This window comes from Eucyclogobius newberryi, unplaced genomic scaffold (genome assembly GCF_026437365.1).
Source record: "Eucyclogobius newberryi isolate DKJ021-1_F unplaced genomic scaffold, fEucNew1.0.hap1 SCAF_3, whole genome shotgun sequence".
Taxonomy (NCBI): domain Eukaryota; kingdom Metazoa; phylum Chordata; class Actinopteri; order Gobiiformes; family Gobiidae; genus Eucyclogobius; species Eucyclogobius newberryi.
In genome coordinates, this window is record NW_027315945.1 from 32092766 (window position 1) to 32110497 (window position 17732).

General features: G+C 44.8%; 1 protein-coding gene across 1 annotated transcript in view; it reads right to left on the reverse strand.

Annotated features, from left to right (window-relative positions):
* Positions 1 to 17732, reverse strand: part of grin2db (glutamate receptor, ionotropic, N-methyl D-aspartate 2D, b) — a 150021-nt gene that overhangs the window by 111696 nt on the left and 20593 nt on the right. The window lies entirely within an intron of this gene.

Consider the following 17732-nt stretch of genomic DNA (forward strand, 5'->3'; position numbering starts at 1 on the left):
GCAACAGTGCAACAGTGTAACAGTGCAACAGTGCAACAGTGTAACAGTGTTACAGTGCAACAGTGTAACAGTGCAGTGTTCTCAGAGGTGCAACAGTGCAACAGTGCAACAGTGTAACAGTGTAACAGTGTAACTGTATAACAGTGTAACAGTGCAACAGTGCAACAGTGCAACAGTGCAACAGTGCAACAGTGCAACAGTGCAACAGTGCAACAGTGCAACTGTGTAACTGTGTAACTGTGCAACAGTGCAACAGTGTAACAGTGCAACAGTGCAACAGTGTAACAGTGTAACTGTGCAACAGTGTAACAGTGCAACAGTGCAACAGTGCAACAGTGCAACAGTGTAACAGTGTAACTGTGCAACAGTGTAACAGTGCAACAGTGCAACAGTGCAACAGTGCAACAGTGCAACAGTGCAACAGTGTAACAGTGTAACAGTATAACAGTGTAACAGTGTAACTGTGCAACAGTGCAACAGTGCAACAGTGCAACAGTGCAACAGTGTAACAGTATAACAGTGTAACAGTGTAACAGTGTAACTGTGCAACAGTGCAACAGTGTAACAGTGCAACAGTGCAACAGTGTAGTGTTTTCAGAGCTGCAGCAGTACAACAGTGCAACAGTGCAACAGTGTAACTGTGCAACAGTGTAACAGTGCAACAGTGTAACAGTGTAACAGTGCAGTGTTCTCAGAGCTGCAGCAGTGCAACAGTGCAACAGTGCAGTGTTTTCAGAGCTGCAGCAGTGCAACAGTTCAACTGTGCAACAGTGTAACAGTGCAACAGTGTAACTGTGCAACAGTGCAACTGTGCAACAGTGTAACAGTGTAACAGTGCAACAGTGTAACAGTGCAACAGTGTAACTGTGCAACAGTGCAACAGTGTAACAGTGCAGTGTTCTCAGAGCTGCAGCAGTGCAACAGTGCAACAGTGCAACAGTGCAACAGTGCAACAGTGTAACTGTGCAACAGTGTAACAGTGCAACAGTGCAACAGTGTAACTGTGCAACAGTGTAACAGTGTAACAGTGCAACAGTGTAACAGTGTAACAGTGTAACAGTGCAGTGTTCTCAGAGCTGCAGCAGTGCAACAGTGCAACAGTGCAACAGTGTAACTGTGCAACAGTGCAACAGTGCAACAGTGCAACAGTGCAACTGTGCAACAGTGCAACAGTGTAACAGTGTAACAGTGTAACAGTGCAGTGTTCTCAGAGCTGCAGCAGTGCAACAGTGCAACAGTGCAGTGTTTTCAGAGCTGCAGCAGTGCAACAGTGCAACAGTGCAACAGTGCAACAGTGCCACAGTGCAACAGTGCAACAGTGCAACAGTGTAACTGTGCAACAGTGCAACAGTGTAACAGTGCAACAGTGTAACTGTGCAACAGTGCAACAGTGTAACAGTGTAACAGTGCAGTGTTCTCAGAGCTGCAGCAGTGCAACAGTGCAACGGTGTAACAGTGTAACAGTGCAACAGTGCAACAGTGCAACAGTGCAACAGTGCAGCAGTGCAACAGTGCAACAGTGCAACAGTGCAACAGTGTAACAGTGCAACAGTGCAACAGTGCAACAGTGCAACAGTGCAACAGTGCAACAGTGTAACTGTGCAACAGTGTAACAGTGCAACAGTGCAACAGTGTAACAGTGTAACAGTGTAACTGTGCAACAGTGTAACAGTGTAACAGTGTAACAGTGCAACAGTGCAACAGTGCAACAGTGCAACAGTGCAACAGTGCAACAGTGTAACAGTGTAACAGTGCAACAGTGCAACAGTGTAACAGTGCAGTGTTCTCAGAGGTGCAACAGTGTAACAGTGCAACAGTGCAACAGTGCAACAGTGCAACAGTGCAACAGTGTAACTGTGCAGCAGTGCAACAGTGTAACAGTGTAAGTGTGCAACAGTGTAACAGTGCAACAGTGTAACAGTGCAACAGTGCAACAGTGCAACAGTGCAACAGTGCAACAGTGTAACAGTGTAACAGTGTAACAGTGTAACTGTGCAACAGTCTAACAGTGTAACAGTGTAACAGTGTAACAGTGCAACAGTGCAACAGTGCAACAGTGCAACAGTGCAACAGTGCAACAGTGTAACAGTGTAACAGTGTAACAGTGCAACAGTGTAACAGTGTAACAGTGCAGTGTTCTCAGAGGTGCAACAGTGTAACATTGCAACAGTGCAACAGTGCAACAGTGCAACAGTGTAACTGTGCAACAGTGCAACAGTGTAACAGTGTAACTGTGCAACAGTGTAACAGTGCAACAGTGCAACAGTGTAACAGTGCAACAGTGCAACAGTGTAACAGTGCAACAGTGCAACAGTGCAACAGTGCAACTGTGCAACAGTGCAACAGTGCAACAGTGCAACAGTGCAACAGTGCAACAGTGCAACAGTGCAACAGTGTAACAGTGCAACGGTGCAACGGTGTAACGGTGTAACAGTATAACAGTATAACAGTGCAACAGTGTAACAGTGTAACAGTGCAGTGTTCTCAGAGGTGCAACAGTGTAACAGTGCAACAGTGCAACAGTGTAACTGTGCAACAGTGCAACAGTGTAACAGTGTAACAGTGCAACAGTGCAAAAGTGCAACAGTGTAACTGTGCAACAGTGCAACAGTGCAACAGTGTAACAGTGTAACAGTGTAACAGTGCAGTGTTCTCAGAGGTGCAACAGTGCAACAGTGCAGTGTTTTCAGAGGTGCAACAGTATAACAGTGCAACAGTGCAACAGTGTAACAGTGCAACAGTGCAACAGTGTAACAGTGTTACAGTGCAACAGTGTAACAGTGTAACAGTGCAGTGTTCTCAGAGGTGCAACAGTGCAACAGTGCAACAGTGTAACAGTGTAACTGTGTAACAGTGCAACAGTGCAACAGTGCAACAGTGCAACAGTGCAACAGTGCAACAGTGCAACAGTGCAACAGTGCAACTGTGTAACTGTGTAACTGTGCAACAGTGCAACAGTGTAACAGTGCAACAGTGCAACAGTGTAACAGTGTAACAGTGCAACAGTGCAACAGTGCAACAGTGCAACAGTGCAACAGTGCAACAGTGCAACAGTGCAACAGTGTAACAGTGTAACTGTGCAACAGTGTAACAGTGCAACAGTGCAACAGTGCAACAGTGCAACAGTGCAACAGTGCAACAGTGCAACAGTGCAACAGTGCAACAGTGTAACAGTGTAACAGTATAACAGTGTAACAGTGTAACTGTGCAACAGTGCAACAGTGCAACAGTGCAACAGTGCAACAGTGCAACAGTGTAACAGTATAACAGTATAACAGTGTAACAGTGTAACAGTGTAACTGTGCAACAGTGCAACAGTGTAACAGTGCAACAGTGCAACAGTGTAGTGTTTTCAGAGCTGCAGCAGTACAACAGTGCAACAGTGCAACAGTGTAACTGTGCAACAGTGTAACAGTGCAACAGTGTAACAGTGTAACAGTGCAGTGTTCTCAGAGCTGCAGCAGTGCAACAGTGCAACAGTGCAGTGTTTTCAGAGCTGCAGCAGTGCAACAGTTCAACTGTGCAACAGTGTAACAGTGCAACAGTGTAACTGTGCAACAGTGCAACTGTGCAACAGTGTAACAGTGTAACAGTGCAACAGTGTAACAGTGCAACAGTGTAACTGTGCAACAGTGCAACAGTGTAACAGTGCAGTGTTCTCAGAGCTGCAGCAGTGCAACAGTGCAACAGTGCAACAGTGCAACAGTGCAACAGTGCAACAGTGTAACAGTGTAACAGTGCAGCAGTGCAACAGTGTAACAGTGTAACAGTGCAACAGTGTAACAGTGCAACAGTGCAACAGTGCAACAGTGCAACAGTGCAGCAGTGCAACAGTGCAACAGTGCAACAGTGTAACAGTGTAACAGTGCAACAGTGCAACAGTGTAACAGTGCAACAGTGCAGTAGTGTAACAGTATAATAGTGTAACTGTGCAACAGTGTAACAGTGCAACAGTGTAACAGTGTAACAGTGTAACTGTGCAACAGTGTAACAGTGCAACAGTGTAACAGTGTAACAGTGCAACAGTGTAACTGTGCAACAGTGTAACAGTGCAACAGTGTAACAGTGTAACAGTGTAACATTGCAACAGTGTAACAGTGTAACAGTGCAGTGTTCTCAGAGGTGCAACAGTGTAACAGTGCAACAGTGCAACAGTGCAACAGTGTAACTGTGCAACAGTGTAACAGTGCAACAGTGCAACAGTGCAACAGTGCAACAGTGCAACAGTGCAACAGTGTAACAGTGCAACAGTGCAACAGTGCAACAGTGTAACAGTGTAACAGTGCAACAGTGTAACAGTGTAACAGTGTAACAGTGCAGTGTTCTCAGAGGTGCAACAGTGTAACAGTGCAACAGTGCAACAGTGTAAGTGTGCAACAGTGCAACAGTGTAACAGTGTAACAGTGCAACAGTGCAACAGTGCAACAGTGTAACTGTGCAACAGTGCAACAGTGCAACAGTGTAACAGTGTAACAGTGTAACAGTGTAACAGTGCAGTGTTCTCAGAGGTGCAACAGTGCAGTGTTTTCAGAGGTGCAACAGTATAACAGTGCAACAGTGCAACAGTGTAACAGTGCAACAGTGTAACAGTGTTACAGTGCAACAGTGTAACAGTGTAACAGTGTAACAGTGCAGTGTTCTCAGAGGTGCAACAGTGCAACAGTGCAACAGTGTAACAGTGTAACAGTGTAACTGTATAACAGTGTAACAGTGCAACAGTGCAACAGTGCAACAGTGCAACAGTGCAACAGTGCAACAGTGCAACTGTGTAACTGTGCAACAGTGTAACAGTGCAACAGTGTAACAGTGCAACAGTGCAACAGTGTAACAGTGTAACTGTGCAACAGTGTAACAGTGTAACAGTGCAACAGTGTAACAGTGTAACTGTGCAACAGTGTAACAGTGTAACAGTGCAACAGTGCAACAGTGCAACAGTGTAACAGTGTAACTGTATAACAGTGTAACAGTGTAACTGGGCAACAGTGCAACAGTGCAACAGTGCAACAGTGCAACAGTGTAACAGTGTAACAGTATAACAGTGTAACATTGTAACAGTGTAACTGTGCAACAGCGCAACAGTGTAACAGTGCAACAGTGCAACAGTGTAGTGTTTTCAGAGCTGCAGCAGTACAACAGTGCAACAGTGCAACAGTGTAACTGTGCAACAGTGTAACAGTGCAACAGTGTAACAGTGCAGTGTTCTCAGAGCTGCAGCAGTGCAACAGTGCAACAGTGCAGTGTTTTCAGAGCTGCAGCAGTGCAACAGTTCAACTGTGCAACAGTGTAACAGTGCAACAGTGTAACTGTGCAACAGTGCAACAGTGCAACTGTGCAACAATGTAACAGTTTAACAGTGCAACAGTGTAACAGTGCAACAGCGTAACTGTGCAACAGTGCAACAGTGTAACAGTGTAACAGTGCAGTGTTCTCAGAGCTGCAGCAGTGCAACAGTGCAACAGTGCAACAGTGCAACAGTGCAACAGTGTAACAGTGCAGCAGTGCAACAGTGCAACAGTGCAACAGTGCAACAGTGTAACAGTGTAACAGTGCAACAGTGCAACAGTGCAACAGTGTAACAGTGCAACAGTGCAGTAGTGTAACAGTGTTACAGTGCAACAGTGTAACAGTGTAACAGTGTAACAGTGCAGTGTTCTCAGAGGTGCAACAGTGCAACAGTGCAACAGTGTAACAGTGTAACAGTGTAACTGTATAACAGTGTAACAGTGCAACAGTGCAACAGTGCAACAGTGCAACAGTGCAACAGTGCAACTGTGTAACTGTGCAACAGTGTAACAGTGCAACAGTGTAACAGTGCAACAGTGCAACAGTGTAACAGTGTAACTGTGCAACAGTGTAACAGTGTAACAGTGCAACAGTGTAACAGTGTAACTGTGCAACAGTGTAACAGTGTAACAGTGCAACAGTGCAACAGTGCAACAGTGTAACAGTGTAATTGTATAACAGTGTAACAGTGTAACTGGGTAACAGTGCAACAGTGCAACAGTGCAACAGTGTAACAGTGTAACAGTATAACAGTGTAACATTGTAACAGTGTAACTGTGCAACAGCGCAACAGTGTAACAGTGCAACAGTGCAACAGTGTAGTGTTTTCAGAGCTGCAGCAGTACAACAGTGCAACAGTGCAACAGTGTAACTGTGCAACAGTGTAACAGTGCAACAGTGTAACAGTGCAGTGTTCTCAGAGCTGCAGCAGTGCAACAGTGCAACAGTGCAGTGTTTTCAGAGCTGCAGCAGTGCAACAGTTCAACTGTGCAACAGTGTAACAGTGCAACAGTGTAACTGTGCAACAGTGCAACAGTGCAACTGTGCAACAATGTAACAGTTTAACAGTGCAACAGTGTAACAGTGCAACAGCGTAACTGTGCAACAGTGCAACAGTGTAACAGTGTAACAGTGCAGTGTTCTCAGAGCTGCAGCAGTGCAACAGTGCAACAGTGCAACAGTGCAACAGTGCAACAGTGTAACAGTGCAGCAGTGCAACAGTGCAACAGTGCAACAGTGCAACAGTGTAACAGTGTAACAGTGCAACAGTGCAACAGTGCAACAGTGTAACAGTGCAACAGTGCAGTAGTGTAACAGTATAATAGTGTAACTGTGCAACAGTGTAACAGTGCAACAGTGTAACAGTGCAACAGTGTAACAGTGTAACAGTGTAACAGTGCAACAGTGTAACAGTGTAACAGTGCAGTGTTCTCAGAGGTGCAACAGTGTAACAGTGCAACAGTGCAACAGTGTAACTGTGCAACAGTGCAACAGTGTAACAGTGTAACAGTGTAACAGTGCAACAGTGCAACAGTGTAACAGTGCAACAGTGCAACAGTGCAACAGTGCAACAGTGTAACAGTGCAACAGTGCAACAGTGCAACAGTGCAACAGTGTAACAGTGCAACAGTGCAACAGTGCAACAGTGTAACAGTGTAACAGTGCAACAGTGTAACAGTGTAACAGTGTAACAGTGTAACAGTGTAACAGTGCAGTGTTCTCAGAGGTGCAACAGTGTAACAGTGCAACAGTGCAACAGTGTAAGTGTGCAACAGTGCAACAGTGTAACAGTGTAACAGTGCAACAGTGCAACAGTGTAACTGTGCAACAGTGCAACAGTGCAACAGTGTAACAGTGTAACAGTGTAACAGTGTAACAGTGCAGTGTTCTCAGAGGTGCAACAGTGCAGTGTTTTCAGAGGTGCAACAGTATAACAGTGCAACAGTGCAACAGTGTAACAGTGCAACAGTGTAACAGTGTTACAGTGCAACAGTGTAACAGTGTAACAGTGTAACAGTGCAGTGTTCTCAGAGGTGCAACAGTGCAACAGTGCAACAGTGTAACAGTGTAACAGTGTAACTGTATAACAGTGTAACAGTGCAACAGTGCAACAGTGCAACAGTGCAACAGTGCAACAGTGCAACAGTGCAACTGTGTAACTGTGCAACAGTGTAACAGTGCAACAGTGTAACAGTGCAACAGTGCAACAGTGTAACAGTGTAACTGTGCAACAGTGTAACAGTGTAACAGTGCAACAGTGTAACAGTGTAACTGTGCAACAGTGTAACAGTGCAACAGTGCAACAGTGCAACAGTGCAACAGTGCAACAGTGCAACAGTGTAACAGTGTAACTGTATAACAGTGTAACAGTGTAACTGGGCAACAGTGCAACAGTGCAACAGTGCAACAGTGCAACAGTGTAACAGTGTAACAGTATAACAGTGTAACATTGTAACAGTGTAACTGTGCAACAGCGCAACAGTGTAACAGTGCAACAGTGCAACAGTTTAGTGTTTTCAGAGCTGCAGCAGTACAACAGTGCAACAGTGCAACAGTGTAACTGTGCAACAGTGTAACAGTGCAACAGTGTAACAGTGCAGTGTTCTCAGAGCTGCAGCAGTGCAACAGTGCAACAGTGCAGTGTTTTCAGAGCTGCAGCAGTGCAACAGTTCAACTGTGCAACAGTGTAACAGTGCAACAGTGTAACTGTGCAACAGTGCAACAGTGCAACTGTGCAACAATGTAACAGTTTAACAGTGCAACAGTGTAACAGTGCAACAGCGTAACTGTGCAACAGTGCAACAGTGTAACAGTGTAACAGTGCAGTGTTCTCAGAGCTGCAGCAGTGCAACAGTGCAACAGTGCAACAGTGCAACAGTGCAACAGTGCAACAGTGTAACAGTGCAGCAGTGCAACAGTGTAACAGTGTAACAGTGCAACAGTGTAGCAGTGCAACAGTGCAACAGTGCAACAGTGCAACAGTGCAACAGTGCAACAGTGCAGCAGTGCAACAGTGCAACAGTGCAACAGTGCAACAGTGTAACAGTGTAACAGTGCAACAGTGCAACAGTGTAACAGTGTAACAGTGAGACAGTGCAATAGTGTAACAGTATAATAGTGTAACTGTGCAACAGTGTAACAGTGCAACAGTGTAACAGTGTAACAGTGTAACTGTGCAACAGTGTAACAGTGTAACAGTGCAACAGTGTAACAGTGTAACAGTATAACAGTGTAACAGTGTAACTGTGTAACTGTGCAACAGTGTAACAGTGCAACAGTGTAACAGTGTAACAGTGTAACTGTGCAACAGTGTAACAGTGTAACAGTGCAACAGTGTAACAGTGTAACAGTATAACAGTGTAACAGTGTAACAGTGTAACTGTGCAACAGTGCAACAGTGCAACAGTGCAACAGTGTAGTGTTTTCAGAGCTGCAGCAGTGCAACAGTGCAACAGTGTAGTGTTTTCAGAGCTGCAGCAGTACAACAGTGCAACAGTGCAACAGTGTAACTGTGCAACAGTGTAACAGTGTAACAGTGTAACAGTGCAACAGTGCAACAGTGCAACAGTGCAACAGTGTAACAGTGTAACTGTATAACAGTGTAACAGTGTAACTGTGCAACAGTGCAACAGTGCAACAGTGCAACAGTGCAACAGTGTAACAGTGTAACAGTATAACAGTGTAACAGTGTAACAGTGTAACTGTGCAACAGTGCAACAGTGTAACAGTGTAACAGTGCAACAGTGCAACAGTGTAGTGTTTTCAGAGCTGCAGCAGTACAACAGTGCAACAGTGCAACAGTGTAACTGTGCAACAGTGTAACAGTGCAACAGTGTAACAGTGTAACAGTGCAGTGTTCTCAGAGCTGCAGCAGTGCAACAGTGCAACAGTGCAGTGTTTTCAGAGCTGCAGCAGTGCAACAGTTCAACTGTGCAACAGTGTAACAGTGCAACAGTGTAACTGTTTAACAGTGCAACAGTGCAACTGTGCAACAGTGTAACAGTGCAACAGTGTAACAGTGCAACAGTGTAACTGTGCAACAGTGCAACAGTGTAACAGTGTAACAGTGCAGTGTTGTCAGAGCTGCAGCAGTGCAACAGTGCAACAGTGCAACAGTGCAACAGTGCAACAGTGTAACAGTGTAACTGTATAACAGTGTAACAGTGTAACTGTGCAACAGTGCAACAGTGCAACAGTGCAACAGTGTAACAGTGTAACAGTATAACAGTGTAACAGTGTAACAGTGTAACTGTGCAACAGTGCAACAGTGTAACAGTGTAACAGTGCAACAGTGCAACAGTGTAGTGTTTTCAGAGCTGCAGCAGTACAACAGTGCAACAGTGCAACAGTGTAACTGTGCAACAGTGTAACAGTGCAACAGTGTAACAGTGTAACAGTGCAGTGTTCTCAGAGCTGCAGCAGTGCAACAGTGCAACAGTGCAGTGTTTTCAGAGCTGCAGCAGTGCAACAGTTCAACTGTGCAACAGTGTAACAGTGCAACAGTGTAACTGTTTAACAGTGCAACAGTGCAACTGTGCAACAGTGTAACAGTGCAACAGTGTAACAGTGCAACAGTGTAACTGTGCAACAGTGCAACAGTGTAACAGTGTAACAGTGCAGTGTTGTCAGAGCTGCAGCAGTGCAACAGTGCAACAGTGCAACAGTGCAACAGTGTAACAGTGTAACAGTGCAGCAGTGCAACAGTGTAACAGTGCAACAGTGCAACAGTGCAACAGTGCAACAGTGCAACAGTGCAACAGTGCAACAGTGCAACAGTGCAGCAGTGCAACAGTGCAACAGTGCAACAGTGTAACAGTGTAACAGTGCAACAGTGCAACAGTGCAACAGTGTAACAGTGTAACAGTGCAACAGTGCAATAGTGTAACAGTATAATAGTGTAACTGTGCAACAGTGCAATAGTGTAACAGTATAATAGTGTAACTGTGCAACAGTGTAACAGTGCAACAGTGTAACAGTGTAACAGTGCAACAGTGTAACTGTGCAACAGTGTAACAGTGCAACAGTGCAACAGTGTAACAGTGCAACAGTGTAACAGTGTAACAGTGTAACAGTGCAACAGTGTAACAGTGTAACAGAGCAACAGTGTAACAGTGCAACAGTGTAACAGTGTAACAGTGCAACAGTGTAACTGTGTAACTGTGCAACAGTGTAACAGTGTAACAGTGCAACAGTGTAACAGTGTAACAGTGCAACAGTGTAACTGTGCAACAGTGTAACAGTGCAACAGTGCAACAGTGTAACAGTGTAACAGTGCAACAGTGTAACAGTGTAACAGTGTAACAGTGCAACAGTGTAACAGTGCAGTGTTCTCAGAGGTGCAACAGTGTAACAGTGTAACAGTGCAACAGTGCAACAGTGTAACAGTGTAACAGTGTAACAGTGTAACAGTGCAACAGTGCAACAGTGCAACAGTGCAACAGTGTAACAGTGTAACTGTATAACAGTGTAACAGTGTAACTGGGCAACAGTGCAACAGTGCAACAGTGCAACAGTGTAACAGTGTAACAGTATAACAGTGTAACATTGTAACAGTGTAACTGTGCAACAGCGCAACAGTGTAACAGTGCAACAGTGCAACAGTTTAGTGTTTTCAGAGCTGCAGCAGTACAACAGTGCAACAGTGCAACAGTGTAACTGTGCAACAGTGTAACAGTGCAACAGTGTAACAGTGCAGTGTTCTCAGAGCTGCAGCAGTGCAACAGTGCAACAGTGCAGTGTTTTCAGAGCTGCAGCAGTGCAACAGTTCAACTGTGCAACAGTGTAACAGTGCAACAGTGTAACTGTGCAACAGTGCAACAGTGCAACTGTGCAACAATGTAACAGTTTAACAGTGCAACAGTGTAACAGTGCAACAGCGTAACTGTGCAACAGTGCAACAGTGTAACAGTGTAACAGTGCAGTGTTCTCAGAGCTGCAGCAGTGCAACAGTGCAACAGTGCAACAGTGCAACAGTGCAACAGTGCAACAGTGTAACAGTGCAGCAGTGCAACAGTGTAACAGTGTAACAGTGCAACAGTGTAGCAGTGCAACAGTGCAACAGTGCAACAGTGCAACAGTGCAACAGTGCAGCAGTGCAACAGTGCAACAGTGCAACAGTGCAACAGTGTAACAGTGTAACAGTGCAACAGTGCAACAGTGTAACAGTGTAACAGTGAGACAGTGCAATAGTGTAACAGTATAATAGTGTAACTGTGCAACAGTGTAACAGTGCAACAGTGTAACAGTGTAACAGTGTAACTGTGCAACAGTGTAACAGTGTAACAGTGCAACAGTGTAACAATGTAACAGTATAACAGTGTAACAGTGTAACTGTGTAACTGTGCAACAGTGTAACAGTGCAACAGTGTAACAGTGTAACAGTGTAACTGTGCAACAGTGTAACAGTGTAACAGTGCAACAGTGTAACAGTGTAACAGTATAACAGTGTAACAGTGTAACAGTGTAACTGTGCAACAGTGCAACAGTGCAACAGTGCAACAGTGTAGTGTTTTCAGAGCTGCAGCAGTGCAACAGTGCAACAGTGTAGTGTTTTCAGAGCTGCAGCAGTACAACAGTGCAACAGTGCAACAGTGTAACTGTGCAACAGTGTAACAGTGTAACAGTGCAACAGTGCAACAGTGCAACAGTGCAACAGTGCAACAGTGTAACAGTGTAACTGTATAACAGTGTAACAGTGTAACTGTGCAACAGTGCAACAGTGCAACAGTGCAACAGTGCAACAGTGTAACAGTGTAACAGTATAACAGTGTAACAGTGTAACAGTGTAACTGTGCAACAGTGCAACAGTGTAACAGTGTAACAGTGCAACAGTGCAACAGTGTAGTGTTTTCAGAGCTGCAGCAGTACAACAGTGCAACAGTGCAACAGTGTAACTGTGCAACAGTGTAACAGTGCAACAGTGTAACAGTGTAACAGTGCAGTGTTCTCAGAGCTGCAGCAGTGCAACAGTGCAACAGTGCAGTGTTTTCAGAGCTGCAGCAGTGCAACAGTTCAACTGTGCAACAGTGTAACAGTGCAACAGTGTAACTGTTTAACAGTGCAACAGTGCAACTGTGCAACAGTGTAACAGTGCAACAGTGTAACAGTGCAACAGTGTAACTGTGCAACAGTGCAACAGTGTAACAGTGTAACAGTGCAGTGTTGTCAGAGCTGCAGCAGTGCAACAGTGCAACAGTGCAACAGTGCAACAGTGCAACAGTGTAACAGTGTAACTGTATAACAGTGTAACAGTGTAACTGTGCAACAGTGCAACAGTGCAACAGTGCAACAGTGTAACAGTGTAACAGTATAACAGTGTAACAGTGTAACAGTGTAACTGTGCAACAGTGCAACAGTGTAACAGTGTAACAGTGCAACAGTGCAACAGTGTAGTGTTTTCAGAGCTGCAGCAGTACAACAGTGCAACAGTGCAACAGTGTAACTGTGCAACAGTGTAACAGTGCAACAGTGTAACAGTGTAACAGTGCAGTGTTCTCAGAGCTGCAGCAGTGCAACAGTGCAACAGTGCAGTGTTTTCAGAGCTGCAGCAGTGCAACAGTTCAACTGTGCAACAGTGTAACAGTGCAACAGTGTAACTGTTTAACAGTGCAACAGTGCAACTGTGCAACAGTGTAACAGTGCAACAGTGTAACAGTGCAACAGTGTAACTGTGCAACAGTGCAACAGTGTAACAGTGTAACAGTGCAGTGTTGTCAGAGCTGCAGCAGTGCAACAGTGCAACAGTGCAACAGTGCAACAGTGTAACAGTGCAGCAGTGCAACAGTGTAACAGTGCAACAGTGCAACAGTGCAACAGTGCAACAGTGCAACAGTGCAACAGTGCAACAGTGCAACAGTGCAGCAGTGCAACAGTGTAACAGTGCAACAGTGTAACAGTGTAACAGTGCAACAGTGCAACAGTGCAACAGTGTAACAGTGTAACAGTGCAACAGTGCAATAGTGTAACAGTATAATAGTGTAACTGTGCAACAGTGCAATAGTGTAACAGTATAATAGTGTAACTGTGCAACAGTGTAACAGTGCAACAGTGTAACAGTGTAACAGTGCAACAGTGTAACTGTGCAACAGTGTAACAGTGCAACAGTGCAACAGTGTAACAGTGCAACAGTGTAACAGTGTAACAGTGTAACAGTGCAACAGTGTAACAGTGTAACAGAGCAACAGTGTAACAGTGCAACAGTGTAACAGTGTAACAGTGCAACAGTGTAACTGTGTAACTGTGCAACAGTGTAACAGTGTAACAGTGCAACAGTGTAACAGTGTAACAGTGCAACAGTGTAACTGTGCAACAGTGTAACAGTGCAACAGTGCAACAGTGTAACAGTGTAACAGTGCAACAGTGTAACAGTGTAACAGTGTAACAGTGCAACAGTGTAACAGTGCAGTGTTCTCAGAGGTGCAACAGTGTAACAGTGTAACAGTGCAACAGTGCAACAGTGCAACAGTGTAACAGTGTAACAGTGTAACAGTGCAACAGTGCAACAGTGCAACAGTGCAACCGTGCAACAGTGTAACAGTGTAACAGTGTAACAGTGTAACAGTGTAACAGTGTAACTGTATAACAGTGCAACAGTGCAACAGTGCAACAGTGTAACAGTGTAACAGTGCAACAGTGCAACAGTGTAACAGTGTAACTGTGTAACAGTGTAACTATGCAACAGTGCAACAGTGCAACAGTGCAACAGTGTAACAGTGTAACTGTGCAACAGTGTAACAGTGTAACTGTATAACAGTGTAACAGTGTAACTGTGCAACAGTGCAACAGTGCAACAGTGCAACAGTGTAACAGTGTAACAGTATAACAGTGTAACAGTGTAACAGTGTAACTGTGCAACAGTGCAACAGTGTAACAGTGTAACAGTGCAACAGTGCAACAGTGTAGTGTTTTCAGAGCTGCAGCAGTACAACAGTGCAACAGTGCAACAGTGTAACTGTGCAACAGTGTAACAGTGCAACAGTGTAACAGTGTAACAGTGCAGTGTTCTCAGAGCTGCAGCAGTGCAACAGTGCAACAGTGCAGTGTTTTCAGAGCTGCAGCAGTGCAACAGTTCAACTGTGCAACAGTGTAACAGTGCAACAGTGTAACTGTTTAACAGTGCAACAGTGCAACTGTGCAACAGTGTAACAGTGCAACAGTGTAACAGTGCAACAGTGTAACTGTGCAACAGTGCAACAGTGTAACAGTGTAACAGTGCAGTGTTGTCAGAGCTGCAGCAGTGCAACAGTGCAACAGTGCAACAGTGCAACAGTGTAACAGTGTAACAGTGCAGCAGTGCAACAGTGTAACAGTGTAACAGTGCAACAGTGCAACAGTGCAACAGTGCAACAGTGCAACAGTGCAACAGTGCAGCAGTGCAACAGTGTAACAGTGCAACAGTGTAACAGTGTAACAGTGCAACAGTGCAACAGTGCAACAGTGTAACAGTGTAACAGTGCAACAGTGCAATAGTGTAACAGTATAATAGTGTAACTGTGCAACAGTGCAATAGTGTAACAGTATAATAGTGTAACTGTGCAACAGTGTAACAGTGCAACAGTGTAACAGTGTAACAGTGCAACAGTGTAACTGTGCAACAGTGTAACAGTGCAACAGTGCAACAGTGTAACAGTGCAACAGTGTAACAGTGTAACAGTGTAACAGTGCAACAGTGTAACAGTGTAACAGAGCAACAGTGTAACAGTGCAACAGTGTAACAGTGTAACAGTGCAACAGTGTAACAGTGTAACTGTGCAACAGTGTAACAGTGTAACAGTGCAACAGTGTAACAGTGTAACAGTGCAACAGTGTAACTGTGCAACAGTGTAACAGTGCAACAGTGCAACAGTGTAACAGTGTAACAGTGCAACAGTGTAACAGTGTAACAGTGTAACAGTGCAACAGTGTAACAGTGCAGTGTTCTCAGAGGTGCAACAGTGTAACAGTGTAACAGTGCAACAGTGCAACAGTGTAACAGTGTAACAGTGCAACAGTGCAACAGTGCAACAGTGCAACAGTGCAACCGTGCAACAGTGTAACAGTGTAACAGTGTAACAGTGTAACAGTGTAACTGTATAACAGTGCAACAGTGCAACAGTGCAACAGTGTAACAGTGTAACAGTGCAACAGTGTAACAGTGTAACAGTGTAACAATGCAACAGTGCAACAGTGCAACAGTGCAACAGTGTAACAGTGTAACTGTGCAACAGTGTAACAGTGCAACAGTGCAACAGTGTAACTGTGTAACTGTGCAACAGTGTAACAGTGCAACAGTGCAACAGTGCAACAGTGTAACAGTGCAACAGTGCAACAGTGCAACAGTGTAACAGTGCAACAGTGTAACAGTGCAACAGTGCAACAATGTAACAGTGTAACTGTGCAACAGTGTAACAGTGCAACAGTGTAACAGTGCAACAGTGTAACAGTGTAACTGTGCAACAGTGCAACAGTGCAACAGTGTAACAGTGCAACAGTGCAACAGTATAACAGTATAACAGTGCAACAGTGCAACAGTGCAACAGTGCAACAGTGCAACAGTGCAACAGTGTAACAGTGCAACAGTGTAACAGTATAACAGTGTAACAGTGTAACTGTGCAACAGTGTAACAGTGTAACAGTGTAACAGTGTAACTGTGCAACAGTGCAACAGTGTAACTGTGCAACAGTGTAACAGTATAACAGTGTAACAGTGTAACAGTGTAACTGTGCAACAGTGCAACAGTGCAACAGTGTAACTGTGCAACAGTGTAACAGTGTAACAGTGTAACAGTGCAACAGTGCAATAGTGTAACAGTGTAACAGTGCAACAGTGTAACAGTGTAACAGTGCAACAGTGTAACAGTGTAACAGTGCAACAGTGTAACAGTGTAACTGTGCAACAGTGTAACAGTGTAACAGTGCAACAGTGTAACAGTGTAACAGTGCAACAGTGTAACTGTGCAACAGTGTAACAGTGTAACAGTGCAACAGTGCAACAGTGTAACAGTGTAACAGTGCAACAGTGTAACAGTGTAACAGTGCAACAGTGTAACAGTGCAGTGTTCTCAGAGGTGCAACAGTGTAACAGTGTAACAGTGCAACAGTGCAACAGTGCAACCGTGCAAAAGTGTAACAGTGTAACAGTGTAACAGTGTAACAGTGTAACTGTATAACAGTGCAACAGTGCAACAGTGCAACAGTGTAACAGTGCAACAGTGTAACAGTGTAACAGTGTAACTATGCAACAGTGCAACAGTGCAACAGTGTAACAGTGCAACAGTGCAACAGTGCAACAGTGCAACAGTGCAACAGTGTAACAGTGCAACAGTGCAACAGTGCAACAGTGCAACAGTGCAACAGTGTAACAGTGTAACTGTGCAACAGTGTAACAGTGCAACAGTGCAACAGTGTAACTGTGCAACAGTGTAACAGTGTAACAGTGCAACAGTGCAACAGTGCAACAGTGCAACAGTGCAACAGTGCAACAGTGCAACAGTGCAACAGTGCAACAGTGCAACAGTGCAACAGTGTAACAGTGCAACAGTGCAACAGTGCAACAGTGCAACAGTGTAACAGTGTAACTGTGCAACAGTGTAACAGTGCAACAGTGTAACAGTGCAACAGTGCAACAGTGTAACAGTGTAACTGTGCAACAGTGCAACAGTGCAACAGTGTAACAGTGTAACAGTGCAACAGTGCAACAGTATAACAGTGCAACAGTGCAACAGTGTAACAGTGCAACAGTGCAACAGTGTAACAGTGCAACAGTGCAACAGTGAAACAGTGTAACAGTGCAACAGTGTAACAGTGTAACAGTATAACAGTGTAACAGTGCAGTGTTCTCAGAGGTGCAGCGTGCAGAAATGCAGCAGTGTGTTTTACTGCATCACTGTAAACAGCAGCATTAGTCTCTGCTGCAGCAGCATTCACCTCCCTCCTCTTCCTCCGCACCTTTTCTCCTCTTTTGTACCACCCTCCTCCTCTCTGTCTCCCTCTTCATCTGCACCTCCCCCTCCTCTGTACCTCCTCTCTGTCTCCCTTGTCTGCACCTCCCTCCTCCTCTGTAACTCCTCTGTCTCCCTCTTCATCTACACCTCCCTCCTCTTCTGTACCTTCCTCCTCCTCAGTGTCTCCTCTGTGCTCTCATCAGACTTCCATGTGACCTATAATGAAGTCATCCATCTGACTCTGGGCTCTGTGTCCACTCATCACCATCAACACGCGTTCTGTCTGTTTATTAATTTGAAGGACTTGAAGGAGATCAAAACCAGATTAGAAGCCACACTTTCATAAAGCTGACAGAATGTATGTGCAACAGTTAAATGTAAAGCTGAGCTCATGGATTATGGAAAAAAAAACTGCTCTTCGTGCATTAACCACAAATAAACATAAGACACATGAAGTATGATGACATCTAAAACACACGTTACTTCTTTAATTCACCTCCTTATTCTCTTCACACACTCAAGGTCTGG